General features: G+C 49.0%; 2 protein-coding genes across 7 annotated transcripts in view; one reads left to right on the plus strand and one right to left on the minus strand.

Annotated features, from left to right (window-relative positions):
• PHC3 (polyhomeotic homolog 3) overlaps positions 1–21,020 on the minus strand; it is a 364,349-nt gene that overhangs the window by 277,233 nt on the left and 66,096 nt on the right. The gene's annotated exons all lie outside the window — the stretch shown is intronic.
• Positions 18,558–21,020, plus strand: part of PRKCI (protein kinase C iota) — a 418,248-nt gene continuing 415,785 nt past the window's right edge. The window contains exon 1 of the mRNA XM_063916222.1: positions 18,558–18,618. The gene's annotated coding sequence lies outside the window, so the exon portion shown is untranslated. The remainder of the gene's footprint in view (positions 18,619–21,020) is intronic.

The raw sequence follows: 21,020 nt of genomic DNA on the forward strand, positions 1-21,020 counted from the left end.
TCAACTATCGGCGGAGACTCCCACTTCTTTCTATCTTCCTCTGGGAAGGGAAAAGCAACCAAGACCCTCCAGGCTTTTTCAAAGATAGCGCTTAATTCTTTGGATGCCGAGAAGGTGAGGGGGGGGGGGGGGGGGGGGGCTTCTTATTATCTGTAAAAAAGGCCTCCTCCAACTGGTCAGGAGCTGTGTCAGAAATATGTAAAAATAGGATTTTGGTACTTACCAGGTAAATCCTTTTCTTTGAATCCATAGGGGGCACTGGAGTACTCTTGGGATATGGACGGTTTCCGTAGGAACAGGGCACTGAATATTTAAATTTAGAACACTCCACCCCTCCATATCCCCGAGTACCTCAGTGTTTTTTACTGAGCCGAACAGGAACTATAGAGAGGTTGACAATGGAGTATTACATATAACATAACGGACAACAACAAAGTTGACACATAACGTTACTGACAACTAAACAGTTGACACCATAACCAGCACTTGATAATTTAAACCAGTCGGTGAGAGTGTGTTACCATAAGATCCTCTGAACTTACCACAAACCAGGTAAAACTGCTCTGGGTGGGTGTCCAGTGCCCCCTATGGATTCAAAGAAAAGGATTTACCTGGTAAGTACCAAAATCCTATTTTCTTTTTCATCCACTAGGGGTCACTGGAGTACTCTTTGGACGTACCAAAGCTTCCCCCGTGGGCGGGAGAGCTGTTTGGCACCTGTAACACTAGGCGGCCAAAGCTAGATGCTGATGCCGCAAACGTATCAAACTTGTAAAAGCGCACAAACGTGTGCACTGAAGACCATGTAGCCGCACGGCAAAGCTGCGTCGTAGAAGCTCCACAACCAGCTGCCCATGAAGTTCCCACAGAACGTGTGGAATGAGCTGTTACCAATGTAGGCGGCTGTAACCTAGCATGAAGGTAAGCCTGACGTATGGTCAGTTTTATCCATCTGGATAAAGTCTGCTTAGACGCTGGCCAACCCAGCTTGGCAGCATCATAGAGAACAAACAACGTATCCGTCTTACGAACTGTAGACGTTCGGGATACAAACGCGTAAAGCGCATACCACATCTAGAGTTCCAGAATGTGCTGTCAACACAGGAACTACTATTGGTTGATTGATGTGAAAAGATGACACTACCTTTGGTAAGAAAGCGGGATTCGTCCGAAGTTCCGCTCTGTCATCATGAAACACCAAATACGGTGGCTTGCATGACAAGGCACCCAAATCTGAAACACGCCTTGCCGAAGCTAAGGCTAGAAGAAAAATTGTTTTCCAAGTGAGAAACTTTATATCCACTTGTTGTAAGGGTTCAAAATATGAAGACTGTAAGAAATCCAAAACCAGATTCAAGTCCCATGGCGCTGTAGGTGGAATGAATGGAGGCTGTACTCTGAGGACACCTTGCAGAAAAGTGTGTACCGACGGCAATAGAGCCAATCGTCTTTGAAAATAAATTGACAACGCAGATACCTGCACCTTTAGTGTAGATAAACGCAGTCCTCCATCTAACCCCGTCTGTAAAAATAACAAAAGACGGGATAACTTGAAAGCTGATGTCGGAAACTTCCGAGCTTCACACCAACCTATATAGGCACGCCAAATTCTGTAATAATGAGCTGCCGTAACCGGCTTTCTAGCTCGTAACATGGTTGGTATAACCGATTCTGGAATGCACTCTCTTCTCAAGAGGGCGGTCTCAACAGCCACCCCGTCAAACGCAGCCGCGCTAAATCGGGGTAAAGGAACGGACCCTGTTGTAACAGGTCTGGACGTAGTGGGAGCGGCCAAGGATCGTCTGCGAGTAGTCCGCGGAGATCCGAGAACCAAGCTCTCCGAGGCCAATGAGGCGCCACTAGTATGACTGTGACAGACTCTCTTTTGATCCGTTTTAGCACCAGAGGGAGCAGCGGAAACGGTGGAAAGAGATACACGAGGCTTTACGGCCACGCGACGGTGAGAGCATCCACCGCCACTGCCTTTGGATCTCTCGTTCTGGACACATACTGGAGCGTTTGGTGATTGTGTCGAGACGCCATCAGGTCCACCTGAGGATAACCCCACCGCTGAACCAACATGTGAAACACTTCTGGATTTAATGCCCATTCTCCTGGATGAAAATCCCGACGGCTGAGATAATCCGCCTCCCAGTTTTCCACTCCCGGAATGAACACTGCCGACAATATCACCTGGTGGTATTCGGCCCAATTTAGGATTCGAGCTACTTCCCGCATTGCCATGCGGCTTCTCGTTCCTCCTTGTTTGTTGATGTATGCGACTGCCGTCGCATTGTCTGACTGCACCTGGACAGTGTGAGCCCGAAGCATGTGCACTGCTTGTCGTAGGGCATTGTAAATTGCGCGGAGTTCCAGGACATTTAGAGACAGCAATCTTTCGTGATCCGCCCAGAGACCCTGGAGCTGACAATTTTGCACTACAGCTCTCCAACCTCTGAGACTGGCGTCCGTCGTTAGAATTATCCAATTCCCGCCGCCGAACAGTTTCCCTGCGGTTAAATTGTGTTCCTTGAGCCACCAGAGCAGAGACACCCTTGCCCTTGGCGACAACCTCACCCTGTGGTGAATCTGCAGATGCGAGCCTGACCACTGTGCGAGCACATCCAGTTGAAATGGACGCGAGTGAAATCTTCCGAACTGAAGCGCTTCGAAAGCCGCCACGATTGTGCCTAAGAGGCGAATGCACAAATGTACCGAGACTGTGTGTGGCTTGAGCACTAATTGTACCAGATGACGAATAATCTGTACTTTCTGTTGTGGTAGGTAAATTCTTTGATTGACCGTATCGAAAATCATACCTAGGAATTGAAGGCGTTGAGATGGAATTAGATGTGATTTCTTGAAGTTGACAATCCAACCGTGGTGAACCAGTACATTGTACGTTAGCAGCGCATGTTGGAGAAGTATCTGTTGAGACGGGGCTTTGATGAGCAGATCGTCCAAATACGGAACTATCGTCACTCCCAGGGATCTGAGATGAGCTATCATCACAGACATCACTTTGGTGAATACCCGGGGAGCTGACGATAGGCCAAACGGTAGAGCCTGAAACTGGTAATGATTCTGGCGTATCGCAGACCGCAAGAACCTCTGATGAGGCTGCCAAATCGGAATGTGTAAGTACGCATCTTTGAGATCTAGCGCAATCATGAATTCCTTTGGCTCTAAACCTGCAATCACTGAGCGCAGAGATTCCATCTTGAATCTGTAGTAAGTTACGTACCGATTGAGACCCTTTAAGTTCAAAATTGGCCTGACTGAGCCATCCGGCTTCGGTACCACAAACAGACTGGAATAATAACCCTGACCCTGTTGGTGTACAGGGACCAGAATCAAAACTGCTGAATCCAGTAGGGACTGAATGGCAATTTGCAGAACTGCCCTCTTGTCGTCCGACAGAGGCAATCCTGTCTTGAAAAACCGCAGTGGCGGAAGACAGTCGAACTCTATTTTGTAACCTTTTAACACTAAATTGCGTATCCACCCATCCGCGGATGTCTGGAACCACGCCAATTGGAACGTCTGAAGGCGTGCTCCCACAATCGGAGAACCGAGATGGGCTGGGAGCCCGTCATGCCACTGGCTTGTCGGTAACCTTAGCGTCCTGACGACTTGTGTTGGTTTGTTGGAAACCATGTCCACGACCACATCTACCAGGCGTGGCTGTTCCTCTGCCACGTCCTCGAAAGGACAGAGGTCTAAAGGATTTGAACGAAGGTCCAGAGTACCTCCTTCTTGGTACCGGTGGAGGCAATGGTAAGAAAACCGACTTTCCTCCCGTAGCCTCAGCAATCCATGTGTCCAATTCAGGACCAAACAACTTCTTGCCATCGTAAGGTAACGCCTCTATACCTCATTTGACCTCTGCCTCCGCTTGCCAAGCACGCAGCCAGAGTGCTCGTCGTGCCGTAACTAGCGACAATGAAATACGAGAAGTGAGCTGACAGACGTCAGTAGAAGCTGTACAGAGATACTCTGCAGCCTCACACATTTGATCAGCAAGAAGTATAAGGTGTTCGTCATGTAAGGTAGACTTAAGTTCTGTTATCCATACTATGAGCGCCTTAGTGACCCAGATACCAACCAAGCCAGGTCTCAGCAGCACTCCTGCTGCTACATACATGGACTTTAGCATAGTTTCTATTTTGCGATCTGAAGGGTCTTTAAGCGTAGTAGCCGCTGGCACTGGTATGGTTAATTTCTTTGTAAGCTTCGACACTGACGAATCCACTATTGGTGGATTCTCCCATGTACATGTCACAGAATCTGGAAATGGGTAACTAGACTTAAATCTGCGAGGTATAGAAAACCGTTTATCTGGAGCCTGTCGTGTTTCCACTAACATCTTATTAAGAGACTCCGACACAGGAAAACTTATTGGAGTTCTTTGTCGTTTAGTAAAGACAACCTGATCATGTGTGAGAGGCTCCTCAGTTTCTGTAAACTTCAGAGACTGACGCACCGCTCTGATGAGATTATCAATGCCGGAGCTGTTAAAATCCTCACCATCTGACTCCACTTCGCCCTCCTCACCCTCTTGTGCCGTGAGCTCTGGCATGGAATCGTCAGAATGCAACATAGCAGAAACTGGTAAATCATAAGACATATGAAATTTATCCCCTCTACCCAAAATGGATTTGGACCTTTCGCAAGGCTGAGAGGCCTCCGGTAGTTCTGGCGGTCTCACCCTAGACTCAGATCTTGCCGTTTCCCGCTCCTGTCGAGCGGCGGTCAATTCTGATTGCAACCCAGCCAGTACATTGGCTAGCATTTCCCAAGGAGGGTTCGGGGAGGAAATTGGCTTTAAAACCGGAGCAGAAATTGTATTCTGAACCGAATCCACAAAACATACTGAACATGTGGTAGATCCATCCGGTAACACACTGCTACAGACTTTGCAATTATGCTTTTTAGTTTTTGCTGGTGCCTTACTCATTATGGCGACAGACAATACAATACACAAAAAACAGACACTTGCACGACTCAGTAAAATAGTACTAAGGTGTCTCTATATATATATATATATATCTGGGCAAGTGCAGTACACGTGGCCAGTACTATGTAATGTGATCCCAAATTCCCTCTAACACCCCTGCGCCTCCGGTGGAGTAGAGATGTAGTACTGGAACGTTCTGGAATCACAGAGGAAGACACAGGAAGCATGGTTAAAAATGGCTGCCATGCTCTCACATAGAATCACAGTGCAGTTACTATGAAAGCCTGTGTAAATACCCCTGCAGCCTAGCATCTGCTGTTGCTGCAGGTTTATCTTATGCCGCTGTATTGCCCCCTTCTTATTGCCCCTCTGTTATCTATCTCCGTTTATTGCCCCCCTCCGTGAGGTAATGCCCCCTCTTCCCCCTGCATGCTCTTTCAGATGCAGAGCGGCGGGCAGCGCAGCGTGTGGGGCCGCCAGCGGGAGCCAGGTATCGGGCGCAATGACAGAAAGACAGAGAGCGGGGATCGTGAAGTGCTGTGAGCAGCGGGAGCCGGGTATCGAGCGCTGTGAGCAGCGGGAGTACAGCGGTGGGGGCCGGAGCAGCGTGAGAGGGCAGAGCAGCGGCGGCGGCCGGAGCCGGCGGCGGGCGTCTGCAGAGGGATCCCGGTGCATAACAATGTCCCCACACCTCGGGGCGGCAGCGGGAGCTGACCGCCCCGTTCACATACCTTCGCTCCTGCAGTGTGTGATGAGGCTCCGACGGGGCTTCTGTACAAGCGCCGGCCAGCCTGTGCAGGAGGATCTGTGTGTGGCTGTGAGGGAGCTCAATCAGTGAGGACCGACACGCCACTACTGCTATCAGCAGCTTGCACTATCCCTGACCCTGCCTTTTGGAAGGGGGAAAGGGATGTGAAAAAAAAAAAAAAAAAAAATCTTAAAAGAAAAATTCAAAAGAATTGTGGACCCAGCCACAAACGACCTGTTGCTACTTCGAGCACAGAAATAACACTGAGGTACTCGGGGATATGGAGGGGTGGAGTGTTCTAAATTTAAATATTCAGTGCCCTGTTCCTACGGAAACCGTCCATATCCCAAGAGTACTCCAGTGACACCTAGTGGATGAAAAAGAAATATCCCTCACAGCTTCAACCATCAACTGCACATCACCGTCTGCAGTGTCAGAATCGGTGTCCGTGTCATCCTGCGTAAACATTGCAAGTGCACGTTTTTGAGAATGTCCAAGCAACCCTGTCAGAAATCTGAGAAATAGTCCCCCTCAGAGAGACTAACCATTCTGGCTCTCTAGCTGGGATCTGCGCTACAACAGTGCAATCCTGATTACATGGTATGGAGTCTTCCTGGGAAGACAAATCCTCTGCAGCATATGAAACAATGTCCCTAGACATGTTGTCACACACACCAAACACCCCACAAACACACAGGGTATTCACAAGACAGAGTTTCCCCCCCAAGAATGGCAGAGAGACACAGAGATTGGAGCCAACCCACATACAGCGCTATTAGAGGTATAGGGAGACCCCAACCCGCGCTGACTGTGTCTCTTAATAGGTGACACAACCTATAATACAGCCTCCCCCCCCCCCCCCCCCCTTCTACGACCCCCTGGTACCGTACAGATAGCTGGAGTTGCACTGGAGGGACCTGGACATCCACTAGTGATTGCAGGCAGGAAAAATGGCGCTGAATGCTGCTGGGTCCGCCTTGAGAAGCTCCGCCCCTTCAATGGCGCTGTTTTTCCACTCTTGAAGATTATACTGGCCTGAGGAAATTCGTGTTGGCTGAGACCCGCGGACCCCGACAGGCTGGAAATGGTCAGTGTAGGGTACCTTGCTGGCTCAGGGCGCTCCTCACAGCGCCGCACCGCAGTACCGCTGAGCAATCCAGGAGCGCGGTTAATACCACGCTCCCACCCTTAAGCCGTCCTCTTCACACTGACCCCCCGCTTGTAAGGTGGGACAGCAACTAACTCGCCACACTTCAGCTCTGTGAGGGGGTGGAGGCTGGCTGCCGGGGGTGAGCGTACCCCTGTGGCGGGGCGCGATCTGTCCCCTCTGGAGCTCAACGTCCAGTCAGCGGAGGCAGTGGCTCAAGACCCCGCAGGGCAGACACTGCTCCCCCCCTCAGTCCCTCGATGCAGGACTGTAAAAAAAACAAACTCTAAAATAAACTTTTCTAAAGAAGCTCTGTACAGCTCCCCTAGCTGTGACCGGCTCCTCCGGACACATTTTCTAAACTGAGTCTGGTAGGAGGGGCACAGAGGGAGGACCCAGCCCACACTATTAAACTCTTAAAGTGCCAATGGCTCCTGGTGGACCCGTCTATACCCCATGGTACTAATATGGACCCCAGCATCCTCTAGGACGTAAGAGAAATTCTGTTTAGTATGCCTTTCATGTAATAACTTGCCCACATTTATTAGGCATGATAACCCCCCAACAACAGTGAATACAGTATATTACTTGATAAACACTGTAAATTAAACTGAGGGATGTATTGCGTTTTTTGTTAGATTGTTCAACAGCACCACCTAGTGGACAAGCTCATGAACATCCCTAAATTACACACAGAGTTGCACATACAGGAAATGTTCCATCAACTCGTGTTGCTAAGATTTATTTTCAGACTAGTTAAAAGCCCGTCAAAATGACGGACACAAGGGCCTTTTATAGGGTGGGAAGGTCACTACTCACACAGGAACTTCCGGGTTTCTGGAAGTCCTGCTGCTGGGAGCTGGGGCTCTGACATTCTGAATGTGTAGCATTAGCTTTTTATAAATATAGATGCTCTATATCTGTAATGGGCAGTCTATAATGATGTTGGCCTATATACGCCAGTACTGGCACGTGTAAGCTCACCAGTCCCCGCACAGCTCTTGCCCTGTCTGGGGGTAGAGGACACCAGTAGCCATTAGCAGCTGCACGGTGGGGTCTGGGCATGGCCTGTGCGGGGTGTGGGAGGGGCAAGCACAGGACCCCACCACCTCCACTAGCGCGCAGTATATATATATAAGGCAGTTGTGCCAATTATCTGCCTCCTCACCTGCATCAGCAGCCACCCCAGCGCCGACCCTCCTACTCCCGGTCACCATACTGCTCACCCCACAGAGGGTCTCACCCCTTCCTGCTGGACCGATTCACCTTCTCCCCCCACCGGTAAGTGGCCACACGTGTCCCTGGTGCCTCCACTCTGAGTGCTGCGGGACCGTGTGGTGAGTCCTACATCCGTTTCCTGGTTACTGATGCTACTGGTTGCCGAGTCCTGGGATGGCAAGTAACCTGGGGTTGCAGCATAATATATGGAGGATGGGGTGCAGAGTATGTGGTATATGGCAGGAGCAGTATATGGAGGAGAGAGGTGCCCTGTATATAGCATACCTCCCAACGTGACCCTCTCCAGGAGGGACAGAATGCTCTTCTCCTGGACTTCCCTCTTCCATCACCTGTGATTAATCACCTCTCTTCTCCATTAACCTGTTCAAAACAGGTGCCGGCAATCATAAATTAAGAGTAAAGTCCAGGAGCAGAGTATTCTTTCTCCCCTGAAGGGGGTCCTGTTGGTGGGTATGATATAGGGGGCACTATATCAAACGTCCCAACAGTCCTATTTTCGCAGGACAGTCACGTTTTTTTGGAACTGTCCCACCAACGGGCCGCAGTGTCCTGTGGTGGTGGTGGTGGTGTGTGTGGGGGAAGGGGGGTGTAGTTGGGAGGCTCCTGTCACTGCTGCTCTGCATAGTGCACAGCATCTATTGAGTGAAGACAGAGGGACTGGGGGCATGCCAGCGGCTCACAGAGTGCTAGTCATGCCCCGTTTAGTGACGTTAAACGGGGCGTGACTAGTGAGGCCGGGCCCTTTCATTTAGGCCACACACCCATTTTCGGTCCCGCTTCAGCATTCCGAACTGTTGTGAGGTATGCTATATGGAGGGGTATGAGGGTGCAGTGTGTATATAGGGGCAGTATATGGTGGGAGGTGCAGTGTACATAGGGTGTGTGTGTGTCCTTGTCACTGCAGTGGCTTCTGGCGGCACCGCAAAGGTGAGGAGCAGCGTTACATGAATGTAACGTAAGTGGAAATCAAACAAAAGTATAGAAAATCCAGTCAATTTTGAATATGAAAGGTTATGGCCACACCAAAAACCTAACCCTACCACCACTCTCTCTCCAGCACCCTCTCTTAATATTCAGCAAGTGTGAAACGGTCAGATCAGTGTTTTACATAATTAGCAGCAGGCGGTAACATCTCACTGCATGATGACTTTCATTTTCATTTAATCTGTGTGGCGGCCTCTAGTGGCCACCGATGCACATAACAGAAGGTGAGGAGCAGTTAGCCAATTATTATATAGGATGCTGTATACAAGATTTAAAAAAAAAAAAAATCCCAAAAGTTTATAACATGGCGCCTTAGAGTATCAGGATTTTCTCCATGGCACCCCTAAGTCAAACATTACTCACTGAGAAATTTAGAGTATAAATTATTAAATTAAGCAGGAGTTTGATAACCATCTCTCCACAGACGTGGCCAGACGCACCGGGACCATCAGCAGAGGGAGCTGCAAACGGGCGCTCATTACATTAGCCCCTCCAAGGACACTGAACTGGACCTTGCTTGGTCCAAATTCAGGATACCTATACTGGAAAAAGAATTGCCATCTGGGACTACAAGGTAGAGGCAGATAATAGAGTGTAACATTTTATTTCAACCGCAAAGCATACCCACACTCCACTATAAACCTCTGTAAGTAGCTATGGGCATTATTAAAAAAAATTTTATATATAATAATTTTTTACAAGTGGAGTTACTTATTTTGTGATCTCACGTATCTTTGTAAGGGAGTGTTTACAGAACTGTGGGAAATGCAAAGTTTGATAGAAGTGAAGATACATCTATTTTCTGGTGTATTATTTGCTCCAAGTATAGGCTGGTTCAAGTGCGCCACAATGTTGGTAACGAGTAGCAAAATAATCATATGGATAAGGGGTGGGTGCACTGCAATGATGTATACAACACTTCACACGCACATATATATGCATTTATTTACATGCATGCATTGCGGAAGTAATTATATCCCATTTACACATTGCGGAAGTAATTATATCCCATTTACACATTGCGGAAGCAATTATATCCCATTTACACACTGCGGAAGTAATTATATCCCATTTACACATTGCGGAAGTAATTATATCCCATTTACACACTGCGGAAGTAATTATATCCCATTTACACACTGCGGAAGTAATTATATCCCATTTACACATTGCGGAAGTAATTAGATCCCATTTACACACTGCGTAAGTAATTAGATCCCATTTACACACTGCGTAAGTAATTATATCCCATTTACACACTGCGGAAGTAATTATATCCCATTTACACACTGCGGAAGTAATTATATCCCATTTACACATTGCGGAAGTAATTATATCCCATTTACACATTGCGGAAGTAATTATATCCCATTTACACACTGCGGAAGTAATTATATCCCATTTACACATTGCGGAAGTAATTAGATCCCATTTACACACTGCGTAAGTAATTAGATCCCATTTACACACTGCGTAAGTAATTATATCCCATTTACACACTGCGGAAGTAATTATATCCCATTTACACACTGCGGAAGTAATTATATCCCATTTACACACTGCGGAAGTAATTATATCCCATTTACATTCAACTCAAAATCAGCCTCCAATAGGTAAACTTTTTTTTGAGGTGCTTCTTTTTCAAATCATGCATTGTTTGGATTATCGTCTGGATAAACCGTACTGCTGACAGTCTGGAAGGACTCACTATTCCACCAGCTACAACACACTGATAGGCATTTTGCTGGTTATCAGAATCTAGGCATCACTAAGGGGGTACACACTGCTTAAATTCTAAGCAAACTGACTAGATTGCTTATAAATTAAGCACGGATTTCTCCGTGTGTATGCCCCACAGCGATAGCGATGCGCGGCCCCTTTTCGCCATACTCAGACATGTCGCCGCTGTTGCAAGGAAGGCAAGAGGCCAGGATCTCCGTCAGAGGATAGAGATTTCCCGGCTTCTAGGTTGCAGCTGTGGTGGCCGGCTTGTATGATCCCACGGGTCCAGCAGCCAGCTGATACTGTTGGAGATGACCCGATACTGCGTCCTAGGATGCAGCTCAGATCAGTAATGCAGGCAGGAGTAGTGACGCCTCCTGCTTCATTACCATATTAGTGCTATAGCTGCTTCTTCTATGCAAGCAACAGCAACTCCAGCTGAATGACCCCCATTATATGCCAATTTTGCCAAATGAAGGAGTTCAAGATTTATAACACTATAGTGTATAGTATAGTATATATAACCTTAGTGTTTGTATTGCTTGTTATATGTCCTAGGTCTGGAGTGGCAGGGACCTCCAGACCTAGGAACAGCAACTTGTTTAAATAGAGACTTATTGTTTATATAAATGTATTATTAGGGTCAAATTCAGCACATTATTAATGGGACATATCTCTGGATACAATCCTGATGCAAGATAAAGGTCAATGTACAGAAGGGGTACTTGTTCTATACCCAGGACCATATATTACAAATAACCATGTTTACCTGTAATATGTGGTCCTGAGGAAAGGGCATTTAATGACGGCATTAGGTCTGATGTTACAAGGTCTGCAGGCATGGCACTAACTGCCGTGAGTGGTGCAGTTATCAGACAGATGACCAGGTGAATACAGGTTATAAGCAGTGAGCGGGGTATTCAAAATGCAGAGGATTCCAGCCAGGCAATCTGATGTTGTTAATTCAAAGTATGTTCATTTCTGTTGTTCATGAAATTTAATGTAATTGCACTTCACTACCGGTGTGTCCCAGTTTTTAATATTCTTATGCAGAGACTGTGGTTAAATTGCGAGATGGAGAATGGAGGGGTGCTGCGTGAAACATTACTCCACTAACATGCATACTGGATTACCTCTGCACATGGTAATATAACTTTTATGTGCTAATATATAATATGGGGAACACACACACTTTCACACATTATATATGTGGTAGACTTTGTCAACTTTCTGCGAGGTACAGGCTAAAGCTTTAGGCTGTCCCAGGATGCATTGGGGCCTCCTACATAACCCCGCCTCCAGGCACTGTGAGCTCAGTTTCGTTAACCAGTCCAATGTAGGAGCAGGTAAGAGAGAAGGCAGATGTTAGTCACGCAGAACCACATTCTCACGACAGGAGAAGGGACCAGCAGCTAATGCCATACAAACCCATAGAAGCTAGGTGCATCAAGGTGGGCGCCCTGTGGAACCCAGTGTACCTCACAGAAAGAGAGTTAACAATGGTAAACCTACCATAACTCTCCTTTTCTGCAGCGGGGTACACTGTGTTCTACAGGAAAACATTAGGGATGTCATAAAGCAGTTCCTCAAGTGAGGGGACGCGCCTTAGCCGGTATGAGAACCCGGTGTCTAAAGGAAGCATCCTGCGAGGCGGAAATATCTAAGGCATAGAACCTAATGAACGTGTTCAACGGGCTGCCCAAGAAGTTCCAACAGACCGAGCAGAATGGGTTTTAATAGCAGCAGGAGCTGGGAGTCGAGCATGCGCATAAGCTTGTTCGATCACCATTCTAATCCATCTGGCCAAGGTTTGCTTATTCGCAGGCCAACCACGTTTGTGGAAACCAAACAGTACAAAAAGAGTATCTGACCTACTGATAGAGGCAGTCCTCTCCACACATATACAGAAAGCCCTTACAATATCCAAAGACCGCTGTTTGGGGGACAAATCCGAAGAGAAAAAGGCCGGGAACCACAAGCTTGGTTAAGGTGAAAAGATGACACCACCTTAGGTATATAACCTGGGCAAGTTCTAAGAACTGCCCGGTCATGACAGATCCCATGGAGCCACCGGAGGGACATAGGGAGTCTGAATCCTTAATACACCCTGAGTGAATGTATGAACTTCAGGTATAGACACAATTTTTCTTTAAACCACACTGACAAGGCAGATATGTGAACCTTGAGGAAAGCCAGACGAAGGCCTAAATCTAGGCCTTGTTGCAGGAAAGCCAGGATTCTGGATGTTTTGAATCTGTACACATCATAGGGCCTAATTCAGAGTTGATCGCAGCAGCAAATTTGTTAGCAGTTGGGCAAAACCATGTGCACTGCAGGGGCGGGGCAGTTATAACATGTGCAGAGAGAGTTCGATTTGGGTGGGGTGTGTTCAAACTGAAATCTAAATTGCAGTGTAAAAATAAAGCAGCCAGTATTCACCCTGCACAGAAACAAAATTACCCACCCAAATCTAACTCTCTCTTCAAATGTTATATCTGCCACACCTGCAGTGCACATGGTTTTGCACAACTGCTAACAAATTTGGTGCTGCGATCAACTCTGAATTACCCCCATAGTTCTTATCAGCACACCAGGTGAAGCCAGAATTCCAGTCCCTGTAATAGATCTGGACAGATGCCGGTTTGCAGGCTTTCAACAGAGTTTGGATGACCACCTCAGAGAATCCTTTGTCCCTCAGGAGTGATGCTTCAAGAGCCACGCCATTAAAGCCAGTCTGGCCAGGTCTGGATAGAGACAAGGGCCCTGTACGAGGAGGTCTGTACATTGAGGAAGTAGAAGAGGACGCCCCGTCTATAGACCCTGCCGGTCTGAGAACCAATGCCGTCTGGGGCCACGCCGGAGCAACTAGAAGTAGTATTCCTCCTTCTTGTTTGAACTTCCGCAACACCCTGGGCAAGAGTGACACTGGAGGGAACATGAAGGGCAGCCGAAAGTTCCATGGAATGGCTAGTGTGTCCATGAATGCTGCTTGAGGATCCCTGGTCCTTGATCGGAAGACCGGAACTTTGTGATTGTGTTGAGACACCATCAGGTCTTCATCTGGTAGGCCCCACGCATCCACTAGGAGTTGAAAGACTTCCGGATGAAGACTCCACTCTCCGGTGTGTATGTCCTGACGACTGAGGAAGTCTGCTCCCCGGTTTAGGACACCCGGAATGAACACTGCCGATATTGCTGGCAGATGGCGTTCCGCCCATCGAAGTATTTTTGATGCTTCCAACATTGCCATGCGGCTTCGAGCCCCGCCCTGATGATTGATGTATGCCACTGTGGTGGCATTGTCTGACCGTACTTGAACAGGCCTGTTCTGTACCAGAGGCAGGGGCGAGAGTTAACGCATTGAACACCGCCCGCAGCTCCAGAATGTTTATCGGGAGAAGAGACTCCTCCTTGGTCCAACGACCCTGGAAAGAGTGTTACTCCAACACCGCACCCCATCCCCGCAGACTGGCATCCATCGTTGGAGGACCCAGTCGGGTATCCAGTAGCCACCAGCGATTGACGAACCTCCGTAGTCAAAGTAATCATGTGAGATTTGATCCGATGAGGTAGGCCGTTCCATTTGGAAAGAATTAACCTCTACAGAGGGCAGGAATGAAATTGAGCCTACTCTAACATGCCGCCACCACCAGGCCAAGTACTTGCATCGCCGAGTGTATCGACACTCTGGGGCGACAAAGGAAGCATCTTATCCTGTCCTGAAGCTTCAGGACTTTCTTCGGAGACAGGAACAGACATTGACTGTGTGTGTCCAGGAGTGCCCCCAGGTGCACCATGCTCTGAACTGGGACCAGTGAGGATTTCTTCCAATTGATGAGCCACCCGTGGGCTTGTAGGAAGCTTACCGTCAGTTGTAGATGACTGAGGAGGACATAGTGGGAGTTTGCCAGGATCAGTAAGTCATCCAGATATGGCATGATCCTGACTCCCTGGCGACGGAGATGTGCCGTTATTACGGCCACGACCTTGGTGAAGATCCAAGGAGCCGTAGTCAGTCCAAATGGCAGAGCCTGGAACTGACAGTATAGGTTGCCAATAACAAACCACAGATACTGCAGATGTGACTTGGCAATAGGTATATGCAGGTAAGCATCCTGAATATCCAGGGATACCATATAGTCTCCGGGTTCCATCGCCAGTACAATTGTGCGCAGCGTCTCCATACGGAACTTGGACACTCTCACAAACTTGTTAAGAGATTTGAGGTTGAGTATAGGCCAGAAAGACCCATTGGGTTTCGGGACTAGAAACAGGGTCGAGTAGTAACCACTGCCCCTTTGGAACAAAGGAACCGGCACTACCACTCCTGTATCCAGGAGAGAACTCACAACTTGCTGCAGAGCTCGCACCTTTAATGAATCCGAAGGGATGACCGTAGTGACCGTAGTGCAAAACTGGCGTACCCGTGAGAGACAACTTCTCGCACCCATGCATCTGACGTGGTCTTCAACCAGACCTGGGTGAACTGCAGAAGTCGGCCTCCTACCCTTGGGTCCCCCAGGGGGAGGACCGCCTCGTCATGCGGCAGGCTTGTCTTGCTTATAAGCAGGCTGACAAGCCGCCCAAGACTGCTTCATCTTGGGTTTAGTGGTTTTGGAAGCACGAGATTGTCTCGGGGATGCCTGAACTTTTGCTTTCCCTTGAGGTCGAAAGGAATGAAAAGGGGTACCTTTTGCCTTCTGTGCAGAAGGATTAGTATTTGGGAGAAAGGCAGTCTTGGCAGCCGCTATACAGACACAATTTTATTTAGGTCTTCCCCAAACAATATGTCTCCCTTAAAAGGGAGTACCACCAAGGTTTTTTGAGTCCAGGTCCACCTTCCATGACCTCAACCACAGAATACGGGGAGCCAGGACAGACATAATCGACGTCTTGGCCGCCAGCACACCCACCTCAGAGGACACCTCTTGAATAGGTGATGGAGACGCAGCGCTGAATGTCACCATGACATGTAACAGCGCTGCGGCCCTGAAGTCTTCTTAGTAAGCTTTTTGAGGGCTGCCCAGTGCAGCCCCCGTTAGGTTACCTGCTGCTAAAGGCACCAACTCGAAAGCGAGCTCACAGTGCCTGGAGGCGGGGTTACAGAGGAGGCCCCAATGCACCCTGGGACAGCCTAAAGCTTTATCCTGTTGGTGCCTTTGGCTCAAGATCCACTTTACACCCCATTGTTTTCCTGTGGAGTACAGTGTACCCCGATGCAGAAATATCCCATATATTACAATGTTGACAGCAATCACGGCATATGCTGTCAACAGTAGGGATGGCAGCAGCTATGGCAGATGAACTCACAGGGTCCAGCAGCAGAACCAAGATAGTTGCAGTAGATGCCCCAAACCACCCCGTTCTTGGTGTAATGACTCCTCAGCACTAAACATGTCATTTCCCACTGATTCCCCACGTCTATCACTGTGTAATATCAGTGGGAAGATGCTGCTGACGTGAAACACGGCCATCACCAACTGCCGCCCGCATGCTACATTTGAATGCTCCATGGCATAAAACCCCAGCGCACAGCAATATCACTGGCATTTCTTGAGTTGAAGCTGTTGCTGACGCATGAGAGTCTCCCAAGAGAGATCACGTTTGCTCACTAGTATTTGCTGCCAGCGATTGACCAGTGACTGGATCTCAGAGCATCAATCACATCTGTGTTTTTTCTTATACTTTGGTTTTTTTTCTGTTTTTTTTTTTTACACATTTCTCCAGCTACTGTCACCATCTACAATGATCCGGAGGAACAAACTATAACATCAGTCAGACGTGGCTGAAGTCAGGACGCCGCAGACCATCCAATGGTGGACCATCATCAGGAGGAGGAACAGCTGTACAATCATCTGGAAGAACGGCACCATCATTGTAAAGGGAAAGTGCTGGACCATCATCGGGAAGAGAAAGAGCTGGACCATCATTAGAAAGAGGAAAAAATGAGCCCGGTGCCAGTAAAAATCAGGCAGCACTCCTGAGGCTGAAGAATTACCATGAGGCCCATTCTGTCCAGTATTCCCACCTACAACAGAAGGAGGAGGACGTAGAGTACTGTACCATCTGCATGTCTGACACTGAAGCTGGAATGGAAATGGCTGTATCATCCTGCAACCATACCTTCCATGTCCCTTGCCTGACACAATGGCTACAGATAAACAGTGCTTGTCCTGTGCGCAGCACAAGGTGCTATGACCTGGACATTTTTTCCCATCTTATCAGAAGCATAGGACCCAATCTAAACATCAAAAGCATATAGCGGTGAGCTTGTTCCTTTTTTTCTTCTTTGCTGTAAGATCAATATATATATATATATATTTATATAAGATCCAGTTTCAAACATAGTTTGTTTTCTGAACAATAAATAAGAACATATTTGATATATTTTTCTTTAACTAAATCTGTAAATTTACACTTACAGGACATACAGTACAATATTACTGTCACTGCTTTCTCCCTTCTCTGAGGTGACGCATCAGAACTGGCAAGATTACAGCCGACACTTTTTGTGCAGGCCCTTTATGGGACTACACAAAGGGCCTGATTCATGTTTGTAAGTAAAGCAAAAAAGCAAACAACTGGGCTAAACCATGTTGCATTGCAGGTGGGGCAGATGTAACATGTTGAGACAGAGTCAGATTTGGGTAGGGTGTGTTCACACTGAAATCTAAATTGCAGTGTAAAAATAAAGCTAACATTTGTGGGTTACAGAAAAAGCAGCTAGTATTTACCCTGCACAGAAAAATACTGTATAATCCAATATAACTAAACAGAAAGGAAAGCTGGGGATTAGGGCTACTGGTGACACCCCATAAAAAATTACATTAGGGAGCAACCTCGTGGGTGTGTTGGAAGAGCTGCTAGGCTGCTAATTACTTTTTCAAATGTTGACAGTTACATTCAACTCATTGATAACTTAAGTACTTGAAAATGTAAAGCCAGGCAACGCCAGGTACTCAGCTAGTAATATTATAAACCAGACTCTGGCTGTATATAACTGCAAAGAAGCTTGCATTGTTATTAGAAGGCTGGCATATACTGTATTTCTACACTTCACTTATACAGTATATGATCGGAGTACTAAAACACTCAGCCACAAACTCATCTTGTGAAGCTTCATAGGGAATTAATGGCATTCCTAGCTCTAATACAGTATGTCTTTGTTTTTAGTTATTAGGTTCACAAGTATGGCAACAAATATTGCATAACTGACTTTATTAAAAAAAAAACATGGGCTCAACCACTGTATCAGATTAACAACAGGGCACCCAGGACAGTCACCCAGGGGTCCCCATACATAGGTGTCCCCTAGATAAAACTGCATCACCAATATGGTGAGCACTATGGTATATGTGGACTGAGGGTTGTGTGTGCATAATGTGAACTGGGGACACTCAGGGGCGTAGGGAGGGCGGCTCCGGTGGAGTACACGCTCCAGGCGCCGGAAACTTCAGAGGGCGCCGCCAGCACAAGCAGGCCAGGCACTACCCGCTCCGCTCGGCAAGGTCTGCAAAAGCAGGGAGGTGCTGGGCTTGAGAGGGGCGCCGCTCTCCCTCCTTGCTCTGCAAACTGCTGATGCTCAGCGTGCGTGTGACACTGTAAAGGGCTGCGGCGCCGGGTTGCAGCACGAACAACAGAGGCGGCTCTTGATCTCCTCCCTGTGCCAGGGCCCCTCCCCCATCCTACTTACTCCTCCCGCTGCCCTAGTCATGTAAGAAGACAGGCAGCAGCAGCACCGCCCTCCTCTCTCCACTCCCTGTCCGTCAGAGCAGCCCTGAGACGAGGAGCAGCACTGGCAGCCAGCCACACGAGGATCAGGTTAGTCAGTGCTGTGCTGCAGATAAACAAAAGGCGGTGGGGGGAGAAACTCTCAAATTAGTGTGTGCTGGGGTGAGGGGGGACCTATTAGTGTGTGCTGGGGTGAGGGGGGACCTATTAGTGTGTGCTGGGGGGAGGGGGGACCTATTAGTGTGTGCTGGGAGGAGGGGGGTCCTTTTAATGTGTGCTGGGGGGTCCTATTAGTGTGTGCTGGGGGGAAGGGGGTCCTATTAATGTGTGCTGGGGGGAGGGGGTCCTATTAATGTGTGCTGGGGGGAGGGGGGTCCTATTAGTGTGTGCTGGGGGGGAGGGGGTCCTATTAATGTGTGCTGGGGGGAGAAACTATCCAATAATACCCCTTTTCCACTAGCTCAAAAAACACGGGTAAATGCACGGGGGCGCGCATTTACCCGTGTTTTTTGCAAGTGGAAAAGGGTAAACCCGGATCAAGTGATCCGGGAATCCTACCCTGGTAGCTAGCCGGGTTGAACACGTGTTCAACCCGGCTAGCTGTCTAGTGTGAACGGGAGCCGTGTCGAGGTGACACGGCTCCCGTTCACAGTGCATAGGGAAGGCGGCGCTGGGAGATCATGTGATCTCCCTGCGCCGCCCCTGCCGTGTCACTAGAAGCGTCACCAACCCGGCATTTGCCGGGTTGTGACTGCTAATGGGAAAGGGACCAAGCACGGGTCGCAGCAGGGGGCAGCTCCCGTGTCAGGCTTCCGGCTGCGACCCGTGCTCGTGGAAAAGGGGTATTAGTGTGTGCTGGGGGGAGGAGGGACCTATTAGTGTGTGCTGGGGGGAGGGGGGACCTATTAGTGTGTGCTGGGGGGAGGGGGTCTTATTAATGTGTGCTGGGGGGAGGGGTGTCCTATTAGTGTGTGCTGGGGGGAAGGGTGTCCTATTAGTGTGTGCTGGGGGGAGGGGGTACCTATTAATATGTGCTGGGGGGAGGAGGGGGGGGGTTTCTATTAATGTGTGCTGGGGGAGGAATGTGCTATTAGTGTGTTATGGGGAGGGGGTTCAAATTTTTGTGAGAGGGGAGGAGGATGCCGGGTAGCGGTGATGTAGTGTGTGGGATGCAGGGTAGCAGTGGTAGTGTCGTGTGTGCGGGGTGGGGGATGCAGGGTAGCAGCGATGTAGTGTGTGGGGTGTAGGGTAGCAGTGGTAGTGTCGTGTGTGCGGGGTGGGGGATGCAGGGTAGCGGCGATGTAGTGTGTGGGGTGCAGGGTAGCAGTGGTAGTGTTGTGTGTGCGGGGTGGGGGATGCAGGGTAGCAGCGATGTAGTGTGTGGGGTGTAGGGTAGCAGTGGTAGTGTCGTGTGTGCGGGGTGGGGGATGCAGGGTAGCGGCGATGTAGTGTGTGGGGTGCAGGGTAGCAGTGGTAGTGTTGTGTGCGAGGGGTGGGGGATGCAGGGTAGCAGCGATGTAGTGGGTGGGGTGCAGGGTAGCAGTGGTAGTGTCGTGTGTGCGGGGTGGGGGATGCAGGGTAGCTGCGATGTAGTGTGTGGGGTGTAGGGTAGCAGTGGTAGTATCGTGTGTGCGGGGTGGGGGATGCAGGGTAGCGGCGATGTAGTGTGTGGGGTGCAGGGTAGCAGTGGTAGTGTTGTGTGCGAGGGGTGGGGGATGCAGGGTAGCAGCGATGTAGTGGGTGGGGTGCAGGGTAGCAGTGGTAGTGTCGTGTGTGCGGGGTGGGGGATGCAGGGTAGCTGCGATGTAGTGTGTGGGGTGTAGGGTAGCAGTGGTAGTATCGTGTGTGCGGGGTGGGGGATGCAGGGTAGTGGCGATGTGTGTGGGGTGTAGGGTAGCAGTGGTAGTATCGTGTGTGAGGGGTGGGGAATGCAGGGTAGCGGTGATGTAGTGTGTGGGGTGTAGGGTAGGAGTGGTAGTGTCGTGTGTGGGGGATGCAGGGTAGCGGTAATGTAGTGTGTGGGGTGCATGGTAGCAGTGGTAGTATCGTGGGTGGGGGATGCAGGGTAGCGGTGATTTAGTTTGTGGGGTGCAGGGTAGCAGTGGTAGTATCATGTGTGCGAGGTGGGGAATGCAGGGTAATGGCGACGTAGTGTGTGGGGAGTGTAGTTAAGGGTAGAAGCTGCAGTGTAGTATACGTGGAAGAGGGGCAGGGGTAGTCAGGTACCTATGCCTGTGTCTGGACGGCCCTGGAAGATCTCTCTGTGACACTGGAGGAGAAAAAGAGAACCGGAGGAGATGCAGAGTTGTGGAAGGTGAGTAATTAAAGACTAATTAAGCTAATTGGCGAATTCCAATAGCTTAAATAGTCATTAGGAAGGGGGGAGGGGGAGGGGGGAGGGGGGGAGGGGGGGGGGCACAGCAGTATACAGCAATTCTGACCAGTCTTCCTAAAGATATGGATTTTAGGAAAATCTGGTCGTGATCTGGGGC

The sequence above is a fragment of the Pseudophryne corroboree genome, chromosome 4, assembly GCF_028390025.1.
Source record: "Pseudophryne corroboree isolate aPseCor3 chromosome 4, aPseCor3.hap2, whole genome shotgun sequence".
Lineage (NCBI taxonomy): Eukaryota > Metazoa > Chordata > Amphibia > Anura > Myobatrachidae > Pseudophryne > Pseudophryne corroboree.